This window comes from Echinops telfairi, unplaced genomic scaffold, assembly GCF_000313985.2.
Source record: "Echinops telfairi isolate 266 unplaced genomic scaffold, ASM31398v2 ScPeMD7_7400;HRSCAF=8409, whole genome shotgun sequence".
NCBI classification, from domain to species: Eukaryota; Metazoa; Chordata; class Mammalia; order Afrosoricida; family Tenrecidae; genus Echinops; species Echinops telfairi.
In genome coordinates, this window is record NW_022111300.1 from 59,967,243 (window position 1) to 59,977,056 (window position 9,814).

The 9,814-nt window shown below is 57.1% G+C and overlaps 1 protein-coding gene across 1 annotated transcript in view; it reads right to left on the reverse strand.

The window, feature by feature from the left end:
* The window catches only part of ZNF516 (zinc finger protein 516), a 59,226-nt gene that overhangs the window by 21,221 nt on the left and 28,191 nt on the right, over positions 1–9,814 (reverse strand). The window lies entirely within an intron of this gene.

The window sequence follows — 9,814 nt, forward strand, 5'->3', positions numbered from 1 at the left end:
GATGTCCCCTTCAGACTTAGTCCCTGCCATCGAGCCCGTCCCCACTCACAGAGCCCAACTGACCTCTTTATGGGAGCAGGCAGCCTCCTCTCTCTTCCATGGAGGGGCTGGTGGTTTTGAACCGCCGGCCTTGTGGTTAGCAGCCCGACACGTAACCGGTACGCCCCCCAGGGTTGCTGTGGGGACACTCTTCAGTGACAGGATGGAGCCTATCTCACGGAGCCGAGTTCCGGCCGCCCTTCCCCAGAGGTGCCGGTGTGTGGACAGCACACTGGCCCCCAGCAGGCTCTGCACGGCAGGGACAGAGCCGCCCATGGGCACACAGGAGAGCCAGGATGGAGCGAAGTAGGGACATCTCACTGAAGCACCCTCGCTCCAGGCGCAGCCACCTGCCTTCCCTCGGACACTCGGCTTGCAGGCAAGCCACAAGAGCCCAGTGGATGTCGTGGCCAAGCTCTGCTGTGAAGGAAAGGTTGGGGTTCGACCCACCTGGAGATGCTGTGTGGGCTGCTGGAGGGATCCAAGCCCCGCAACCACCCTCGGCAAGTGAAACCATGGGGGCAGGTTTAAAGATAGACCAAGTTCACTTTTGAAGCCAACCCTGAACTAGTGGTTTGCTAGGGAACCCATGTGACAATGTGGCCCCGGGGCCTCGAACAGCAGGGGACAGGGATGGGGTCACTCAGATAGGGAAGTCTGTGGCCAGTCCACAGTGCCAGGGCTGAGCCTCACCACGCAGACCACCTACGCCCACAAGGACAAGGTCTCTCACACACACACACACACACACACACACACACACACACACACACCGGCCACCAACCCGCTTCCCCAAACGCCAGCCGGGGGTCAGTCGTCCCGGCAGCTGTCCATGGCCAGAGTCACCCACGAGCCTGAGAAAAACAGACGTCAGGAGGGCACAATCTCACCAGGAAAGGAAAGGGGGCTACAAAGCCATCACTCCTCCCGGGGGGGTTGTGTGTGTGCTCGCGAGATAAATTCATGAGCCTGTGTGTAACACGTATGTCCACAGAAACACACGGGACGGAGGGGCCAGGCGTCAGACACGAACTCTGGCTCACTCGCCGCCCCTTCCCTGAATCCTGCCACCAACACACAGAGCCCCCGACTGTCACAACGCAGGTGGAGGAAAGAACTGGGAATTCTCCCATGAACTCTGTGAGCCCGCTCACAGGCCATGCATGAAAGAAGTCCAAGTCCTCCAGCCCCGGGTCTCCGCCCCCCTTGCTGAAGCCCCTTATACGGCGTTTCCAGAGCGCAATCCAGCCCACCGCCGTGGGGCCTCGTCTGACGTGGCAGCCTGGGGAGAGCTGGCCACGAGGTTTGGAGGCTCCATGTCCGCGCTCAGACGGCCCCATCTTTCTCCCTTACAGCGGCTTCTGGATTCGAACCACCCACTCGGAAACAAAAGCCGAGTTTCGAAACCACCTCACTCCCTGAGCAGCCACCATGGGTACAAGACCCGCAGGAGGTGGGAGTCATGCCCAGAGGCCATGGTTCAAGCATGACAAGGCCGGCCCAGCCCTCACCCCACAGGGCCACCAAGCTCCTTCAGGGGACAGGAGCACAGTGCGTGCTCCGCTCAGCCCTGCCCTGGGGACACCATGTGCGTCCCTGTGACTCCCTTGACGGACACTTTGCTGCGGGGCTCCAGGGCCACGCACAGGCCATCTCTTGGAGCTCAGTCCTGCCCACGGCCTCCCTGCACGAAGGCAGAGTGTCCTCTTAAGACCCTGCTCGGTTCCAGTCCAGCTGACCACCCACTGACAGCGACCCCCTGTGCTGGGTGGAACTGCCCCCACGGGACTCCAGGCTGCAGTCTTTCCACCAGCAGGGGACCAGACCTTTTTTCTCTGGAATCGTCCAAGCTCTCGGCAGCCCGAGCACCCATCCACTGCCCACACCAGCTTCTCAATCCAGGGCACAGAAGTGTAGTGGACTGGCTACCTGGTGTCCCCGACAAGGAGGCAGACAGTGGCAGGGGGCTGGCAGCTGGGGTCTGGGCCCCGGTGGGAATCAGCAGCACCAGGTCCCCCCAGCATCTCCCACCAGGGTGTCTCCCCAGCTCAGTCTGAGCAGTGCGGCTGGACTGGACAGGGCGGATGCTGGGGGGAGATGAGGCCCACCTCTGAGGGGCTTCAGAAGAGCGAGAAGCTACAGCTGACTCAGCAGGAGTCTTTTCTCAGGGGGCATGCTCCCCCTCCCCCAACCTTCCACTTCAACGCAAGGCCCTTCCCTCAGAACCAACATGATGCAGGGGGGAGCTTCTTCATGTACTCCTGGAGTCCACAGGACAAAGAAGCAATTCTCCATGCAGTCCGCTCTCGGGACAGAGGAACTGCCGTACGCGTTTCCCACGCATTCTCACCGTGGACGCCTCTCTGCCTGTTTACTTCTTGAGCCAAGAATAGATAGATAGATAGATAGATAGATAGATAGATAGATAGATAGATAGATAGATAGATAGATAGACAGACAGACAGACAGATAAATAGGGGCAGGTGACATCACGTAACAAGGACCAGCTGGAGCCAGGAGAGCTAGGAGTCCTGAAGGAGCCAGGCCCTAATCTCAGCCTGTGTGCAGCCCTGGGCTGCTGGAGCCAGGCCGGTGGGCTTCTGAGCTAGTGCTCCTAGCAGGGGGTCTCTGTCGGCATCTGTCAGGGGACAGGCTTAACCCATATGGCACCAGCAAACAACAATGCCCACTGCCATGGAGTGGATGCCAATCCTCGGACCCCACAGCACCGGGTGGAACTGCCCTGTGGGGTCTCGAGACTGCTGCTCGCTACAGAGTGGACAGCCTGCCAGCCTCAGCCTTCTCCCTGGAAGCACCTGGTGGTTTCAGCCCAACGCGTAACCGCTGTGCCTCCAGGTCGAACCCCTTCTCCGTACCCTGAGACAGATGAGACCCTAACTCGGGGGACCTTCTACTCTGGTCACAGACACACGTCCTTGAAGCCACGGGCCTCCAATATTCTTCAGACCCACAAGACCGCCCACGTCAGCGCTGAATCCAAAGGCGCCCAGTCACCCCATGCCAGGAACATCGCAGAACCAAGTGACAGATGCCAGCGGCTTGCTGGTCTTTACTTGAGCAAACAGATGGAGGTGATCTTCAATTTCTCCCAGCCTCGGACCTTTGCTAGCTAGCAGGAGCACCTGTTGCCCTGGGAGCAAATGCAGACGGCAGACCCTGGGCAGCCTCCCACAGCCCCCCACCGGACCGCCCCCCCCTTGTTCCTGAGCTGGCAAGCGCTCAACACAAGCCCAGGAGACGGTGGCCCTGCACAGGATTCTAGATGCTTCTGACTCAGCAACCTACGGGGCAAGGTGAGCTGCCTACAGGGCCCAGACGCCACCTGTCCAGGACTGCCAGGCCTTTCTCCCGTGGAACCTCCTCCAGGTGGTCTGCACGGCCAATGTTTGGTTAGCAGCCCAGTGCTTAACGATGGCAAGGCCAGGGCACCTTTACCCAGAGCCAGTCAGCGAGCCAGCCGAGAAACAAGACCCGCCGTTTCCCGAAACAAACCGACGACAACACCAACCAGGAAAAGACTTCCACTCAAAACACGTGCAGCTCACAGATTTCCAGGCGACGTTTCAGCGCACGTGAGTCCCGCGCTCCTGCGGGCACGCTCCTGCCACACAGCCACGCTCGTCCGTCGGAAGGCCAGCTGCCGTCAATCCGAGTCCTCCCACTTCCTACCGAGGCCCAGACACCCTGCGCGGTCTCGGTCTAAACAACGGGGACCATGAGAACGAGTGAATTTCCAGGAAGGGCCCACGCAGACAGCATCTGCTGCCGCTGATTCCAACGTGCAAACCTGGGTGTGAGGGGACACGGTGCTGCCCAGGGGGTCAGGACTCCCTGCGGGAGACCCAAAGCCCAAGGGCACATGATGGGACAGAGCCCAGGTCCCCCGAGGGACTGAGCAGCTGTGGTCACCAGAAGCCCCTTCGGAAGGGCCTGCCCCCCAGCCCCAAACCTCCCACTTCCCAGGGGCTCCAAGCACAGAGATGCTCTGGGCTCTGTTTAAAGGGTGTCTAGGGACACACCCACACTGGTCATCTCCATCTCTTCCCTGCCCTGCGTGCCCCTCCACACACACCTCCGACACACACACAGATGCACGCTCACGCACACCACACCTAAATCACCGACACTGACAGTTAAGCACGTGTGACCATGATTCTAGAGAGATGGGCTGAGTTCAGGGAGCCCTGTTGGCATTGTGGGCTAGGCCGGCAGTTCAAACCCACCAGCCGCTCCAAGGGAGAAAGACGAGGCCATCTGCTCCTGTAAAGAGACAATTCTTGGAAACGCCAGACAGGGTCACAGCGTGGGAGTGGACTTCAGAGCCCTGTGGGTTTCCAAGACCGTCTTGCTGGACGGGAGCAGAAAGCCCACCTTTCTCCCACAGGGCGGTGGTGGTTTTGAACGGCTGACCTTGCAGTTAGCAGCCTGATGTGGAGCACAGGTGTGGACACCCCCGTATCATCTCCCTGGGAACACAGAGGGAGAGCTAGAAGAAGCATGGAGAGTCTGGTGCGTGGCCCTGGGGCACACAGCGAGGTCGGCAGTCACAGGTAACAGACAGAAGAGCAGCTCGTACCCCACGGCGCCTGGGGCTGAGCAAGGGGAAGCTCTGCAGGCCTCACACACATAAGGCCAGGAAGGTTAAAGCCACGTGCACCAGGACACACAGCCGTCAAGTTGACTGGGTCAATGAAGACCAGGAAGGTCCAGACACCTCCGCGATCAAGGTTGGCAGGTCTGCCTGTTTACAACGTCCACAGAAAGGGACTTCCTGCGGGCACCAGAAAGCCAAGCGGACAGCAGAGAAAGTGGTCATCTTTTGTGTTAGGCCGGGCTGACCAGAGGAACGAATCCAGTGGCACTCATGCATCTGCGTAAGAGAGAGCTTTATGTTAAGAAGTAATTGTGGATCAGAAAACAGCCCAGCCCGTCCATATCAAGTCCGAGAGTCCCCCCTCAGACTCACGCAGCCACATCGATGATGCAGGGTGCCGGAAGATGGGGGGTGGCACCGCAGGGCTCTGGCAGCTTCCAGGGTGGCTCTTCAACAGGAAGGTGAACACAGAGAGAGAGTGTGTGGCCTGCCTCCAGGGAGAAAGAGAGGTGGAGGCCAGACTCCCCCGAAAGCCATTTATCTCAGTTGCTCTCCAATCAAGCTGCGACCTGATTGACAGGCTAAACTCCACCCACATGTTCCTTCACGGAAAGCCTAAGGACCACCTGCCGGAAGGCACACAACACTATGTAAAGAGCTCCCGCAAACAAACAAGAGGAAGGAAACCAAGCACGTGAGCAAGCACATGCCGAGTGTGTGCACAGGGAAACCACAGATGAAGCACAAGTGGCCGGGGTCGTGAACAAGCACATGAGGTACTCGAGTTTGTGGGACACTGGGGCAAAGGACCATGGGATTTTCCCTGGGACTTTCCGAAGCCTGCCTGCTCCAACCGTGACTCGGAGCAATGCAGTACAACAATCAAAGCAACAAAACGCACCTCTCTTCTCTCACAAGCAGAACTGAGCGCATGTGCAAGACCCAGAAACACTGAGGGTGTAAGAAAATGAAGCCCGTTCCAAAGCCCCAACTCTAGAAACACTGCTGCCCCTCCTCTACAGGAGGCCTGTCCTGAGCCCCAGGGGCTCCGTGGGTTACTGCTGGGCTGCTGACCGCAAGGCCGGCAGTTTGGATGCACCAGCTGCCCTGTGGGAGAAAGATGTCGCTTTCTTCTACGCTTTAGAATTACAGTCTCGCAAACCCACGCACGGGCCAGCTCAGCCCTGCCCGGCAGGATCGCCGAGTCCGCATCTCAACGCCTGGACGGCAGGGAGTCTGGTTTGGGATCTTGGTGACCAAAGCCCACTGTGACTTTCACCAACGGAAGCCCAGGCCTGCGTCCCCAGCAGCAGGTACTCTGTGTCTCATGACGTCCACACCACTCCAGATCGCTCCGCGCCCATCCAGTCCATGCGGACTCGGAGGAACCCTGTGGAGGGTTTCCGAAGCCATCAGTCCTCACGGGGCAGGCGGCCTCGTCTTGTGCACATGGGGCCGCTGGTGGATTTGAACGACTGACCCAGTAGTCCCCAGTCCAAGGGTGACCCAACACCACCGCCGACTGGACTCTGTGCCAGACCCCCAGCCCCGGCCAGGAAGCTGCCCTCCGTGGCACCCACAGCCCACAAGCACAACAAAGGTCCAATCGCGTCAGTGGCGCCAGGCTCGGCTGGCCAGTGGCCTTCATGGCAGAGGGGAGGGTACAGAGGTCGTGCTGACTCCACAGGGGTCATGCCGGCAGATTTTCCCCAAGGACAAAGGATGGTCTCTGGAGCTTCCTGGGAAGCAGTGTGAGGGGAATGGAGAATGACCTGGAGACAAGGGCCAGGAGAGGCATCTTGAGAATCCACTTCCCAGGAGGGCTGCCCTCCAGGATTTCACCAGAGCCCCTCCCCAGGCCGTGCACCTCCAGGCTCCATCGGTGGTAGACTTCTTATTGGGGAGCGGGGGGAGGAGCATTCCCTACCACAGAGCATAGTTGCAGGAACATGAGCGGAGTCCTGGAGGATGCCGAACGGTGGCTTTGCTGCGGCCTCAATCGAGGGGCAGAGGCTTCTCCGGGGAACGACGGGCGAGAGATGGGCGCAGCTCGATCACCGCACACAGGCCTGGTGGAGGACAGGCGAGGCCTAGTGGAGGAAGAGCAGCCTCCCACGCTGCGTGCTGTCCGTGGTTTTGTGAGGAGCCCTCCCTCGTGATTCCGCCCTGAGCAGCTACTGCAAGCTTGGTTTCGGCTTCAGGTGATGAAAACCCATGTTGGCCTCACTTTGTTTATTTTTTCATTCTAGGAACGTGAGCTCTCTGTTTATTTAAATCCTTTTATTGGGGGCTCGTACAGCTCTTACAGCATTCCATGCGTCCACTGTATCGGACACATTTGCACCTATGTTGCCACCATCACTTCCAAAACATTTCCTTTCTACTTGAGCCTTGGTATCAGCTCCTCTTTCCCGCTCCCTCCCCCACCCTCTCACCCTTGTGAATCCTTGATCAATTATACATTGTTATCATGATTTCATATCTTATACCACCTTCTGCTTGACGACCATTTTCACCAACAGAAGGTCTGTGGGAAGACAGGGCTTTCTACCCCCATAAAGTGTGACAGTCTTGGGGACCCACGTGGGGGGGGGGTGCTACGAGTCAACATCAACTAGAGGGCAGTGAGTTTAGTTGGTGTTTTGGGGGGAGGGTCTTAGGATTTTGTCCTTGCCTCTAGACTGTCACGCATTACACATCAGAGTTCAGAGTTGCTCCCCCGAAGCCCCACGTCCTTCACACCCTTCCTCCCCACTGTCAGGGAGTTTGCAAAGACCCCCAAATAGTGGTCACTCCCAGGGTTCTGCCCGGCCAACTCTCATCACTCAGCCAGCACCACCAGGGACCAATATTTGCCCCAAAGGAGCACTGGAGATCCATCCCCAACGACCCCTTTCTAGATTAACATCAAGATCATCCATATAAATCTTATCTCATCCATCAATCAGGAGAACGCCTTTAAAACTTCCTAATATTAGGGGGCCAATCACAGAAATGTGGGTGAAGGCAGACAATGGACAGTGTAAAGATACGACATAGCAAAGACAATATATAATTGATCAAGGGTGCAGGAGGGTTGGAGGGTGGGGTAAGAAAGGGAAAAAAGAGGAGCTTATACCAAGGACTCAAGTAGAAAATGTTTTGGAAATGATGACGGCAACATATGTACAAATATGCTTGATACAACTGATGTATGGAATGTTATAAAAGCTATAAGAGCCCCCAATAAAATGATTTTTTTAATTCCTAATTTTACAGAGTTGCCTTAAATCTCAGGAAATCTGGCAAAAATGGAAGTAAGACGGGAAGCTGGTCAACATTTCAAGGTGCCTTCCGGAGTGGGTGACGACCATGGCCCGTGACCCAGTGGCACGCCTGGGCACAGGTTTCTTTCTGCAGGAAGCGGTCACGGCCCTACAGCGCTGAGACCCCAGGTTCAGATGTGGACGTGGGTTTCCGACAGGATGGTTACGGCTCCCGGCTGTACCCTGGACGTATCTCTCTCATGGAACATGACCTATGCTCACAGTCCACAGACCTCTGAACACCAGTGATGAGACATGCAGAGCTCCGCGGCTCTGGGACCGGCGGGCCTGCTCTGTGGGGAGCAGGTATCCGGTTGCTGTTGCTGTTGCAACCCCGTGCACCACAAAAGGATAACCACCAGTCCTGTTCTTGCGTCTGAGCCCGTTGTTGCAGCCATGCACCGATCCTCTGCCGTCAGCCCTCCGCTTCACCAACATGACGTCCTTGTCCTTGTCCGGGAACACGTCTCTCCAGACATGTCCCAAGTACATGAGATGAAGCATCCTCGCCTCCAAGGAGCACTCTGGCTGGACTTCTTCCAAGACAGATGTTTGTTCTTTCCGCAGTCCGTGGCCCTTTCAGTGTTCCTCACCAGCACCGTGGTACAATGCACCCATCCTGCTCCAGTCTTCCTTAATCAAGGGTCATCTCTCACATGCACACGGGTGTGATAGGTAGGTTCATTGTGCCAACCTGGCCAATAAACACATGTGGGATTAATAAGGGGGCAGTTTAATTGAAGGGCAAAGAGATAAATGGATCGGACAGCCTCGCCTTCCTGTCTCCTGCTCTCTGATGATCAGACCAGTGTGCAGCTCCCTTAGCTAGTTCTCCACCTCAACCTGCAAGCTACACTACCTGTGGGACACCCAACCCGTGGACTGTGTCGCTACAGTTTGAGGTTCCTTCGAGACCTGCTTCGCCACACTGCTGGCGTATACATCACTTGAGCCAGGGACTGTCGACCCTGTCATCTGGCTGACTGAGTGACCTGTCCTGCTGTTTGCTGCCTGTGGCCGGACTGCCTGCATTGCTCCACAGAAGACTCAGTGTCTGCTTCCTTGACGTGCACCCAGCAGCCCTCGTGAGTTGCAGGTATGCCAGTGTATTAACTGTCTCACGGAAGTGAGCTGAACTGAGCCATTTGCACTGCTCTGTGGACCAATTAGCGGCTTGTTTCTTCGTGCTGTATCTGTCTATCCATACGTATGTACACACACACACACTTATCTGTATATATATAATCCTACGTGTCCTGGCCGGGGTCAGGCACACCTTCGTCCTCACAGTAACCTCTTTGCTTCCCCACCCTCTGAAGAGATCGCATGCAGCAGATGCACCAATGGGATTGGGTCATTGATCTCGGGACTGTGGCTTCCGCCACGAGCCTTGACAGTGGATCCAGACAAGATGAAATCCTGGACAACTTTGATCTTTTCTCCACAAATCACGGTGTGGCTCTGGTCCAGCTGTGAGGATTTGGGTCTTCTCAGCATTGACAGCAGCTACAGTCCCTGACTGTCACCGTCACATGGTGTCTGCAGTGAGCAGGAACCACACGGACACTCAGGGCAGGCACACGGTCGACAGTTACCGTCAGCCAGGGCATCTTTGCCATCTGCCAGAAGAGCTTCCATGGTCACTACGGTGCCGACCAGGCAGCCAGCACACCTATGGCTGTGCAGAGGACCTGAGTCCCATCCATAGCAGAAGTACTGCTCCCCAGCCTTGGTCTGAGACAACACTCAGACTGTGACCCAGCCTTGGGGTGAGCGGTGGGTTCAAACCGCTGGCCTTGCCCTTAGCAGCCCAAAGCTGAAAGCACAGTGCTGCCAGGCTCTCTTTAGAGAGGAC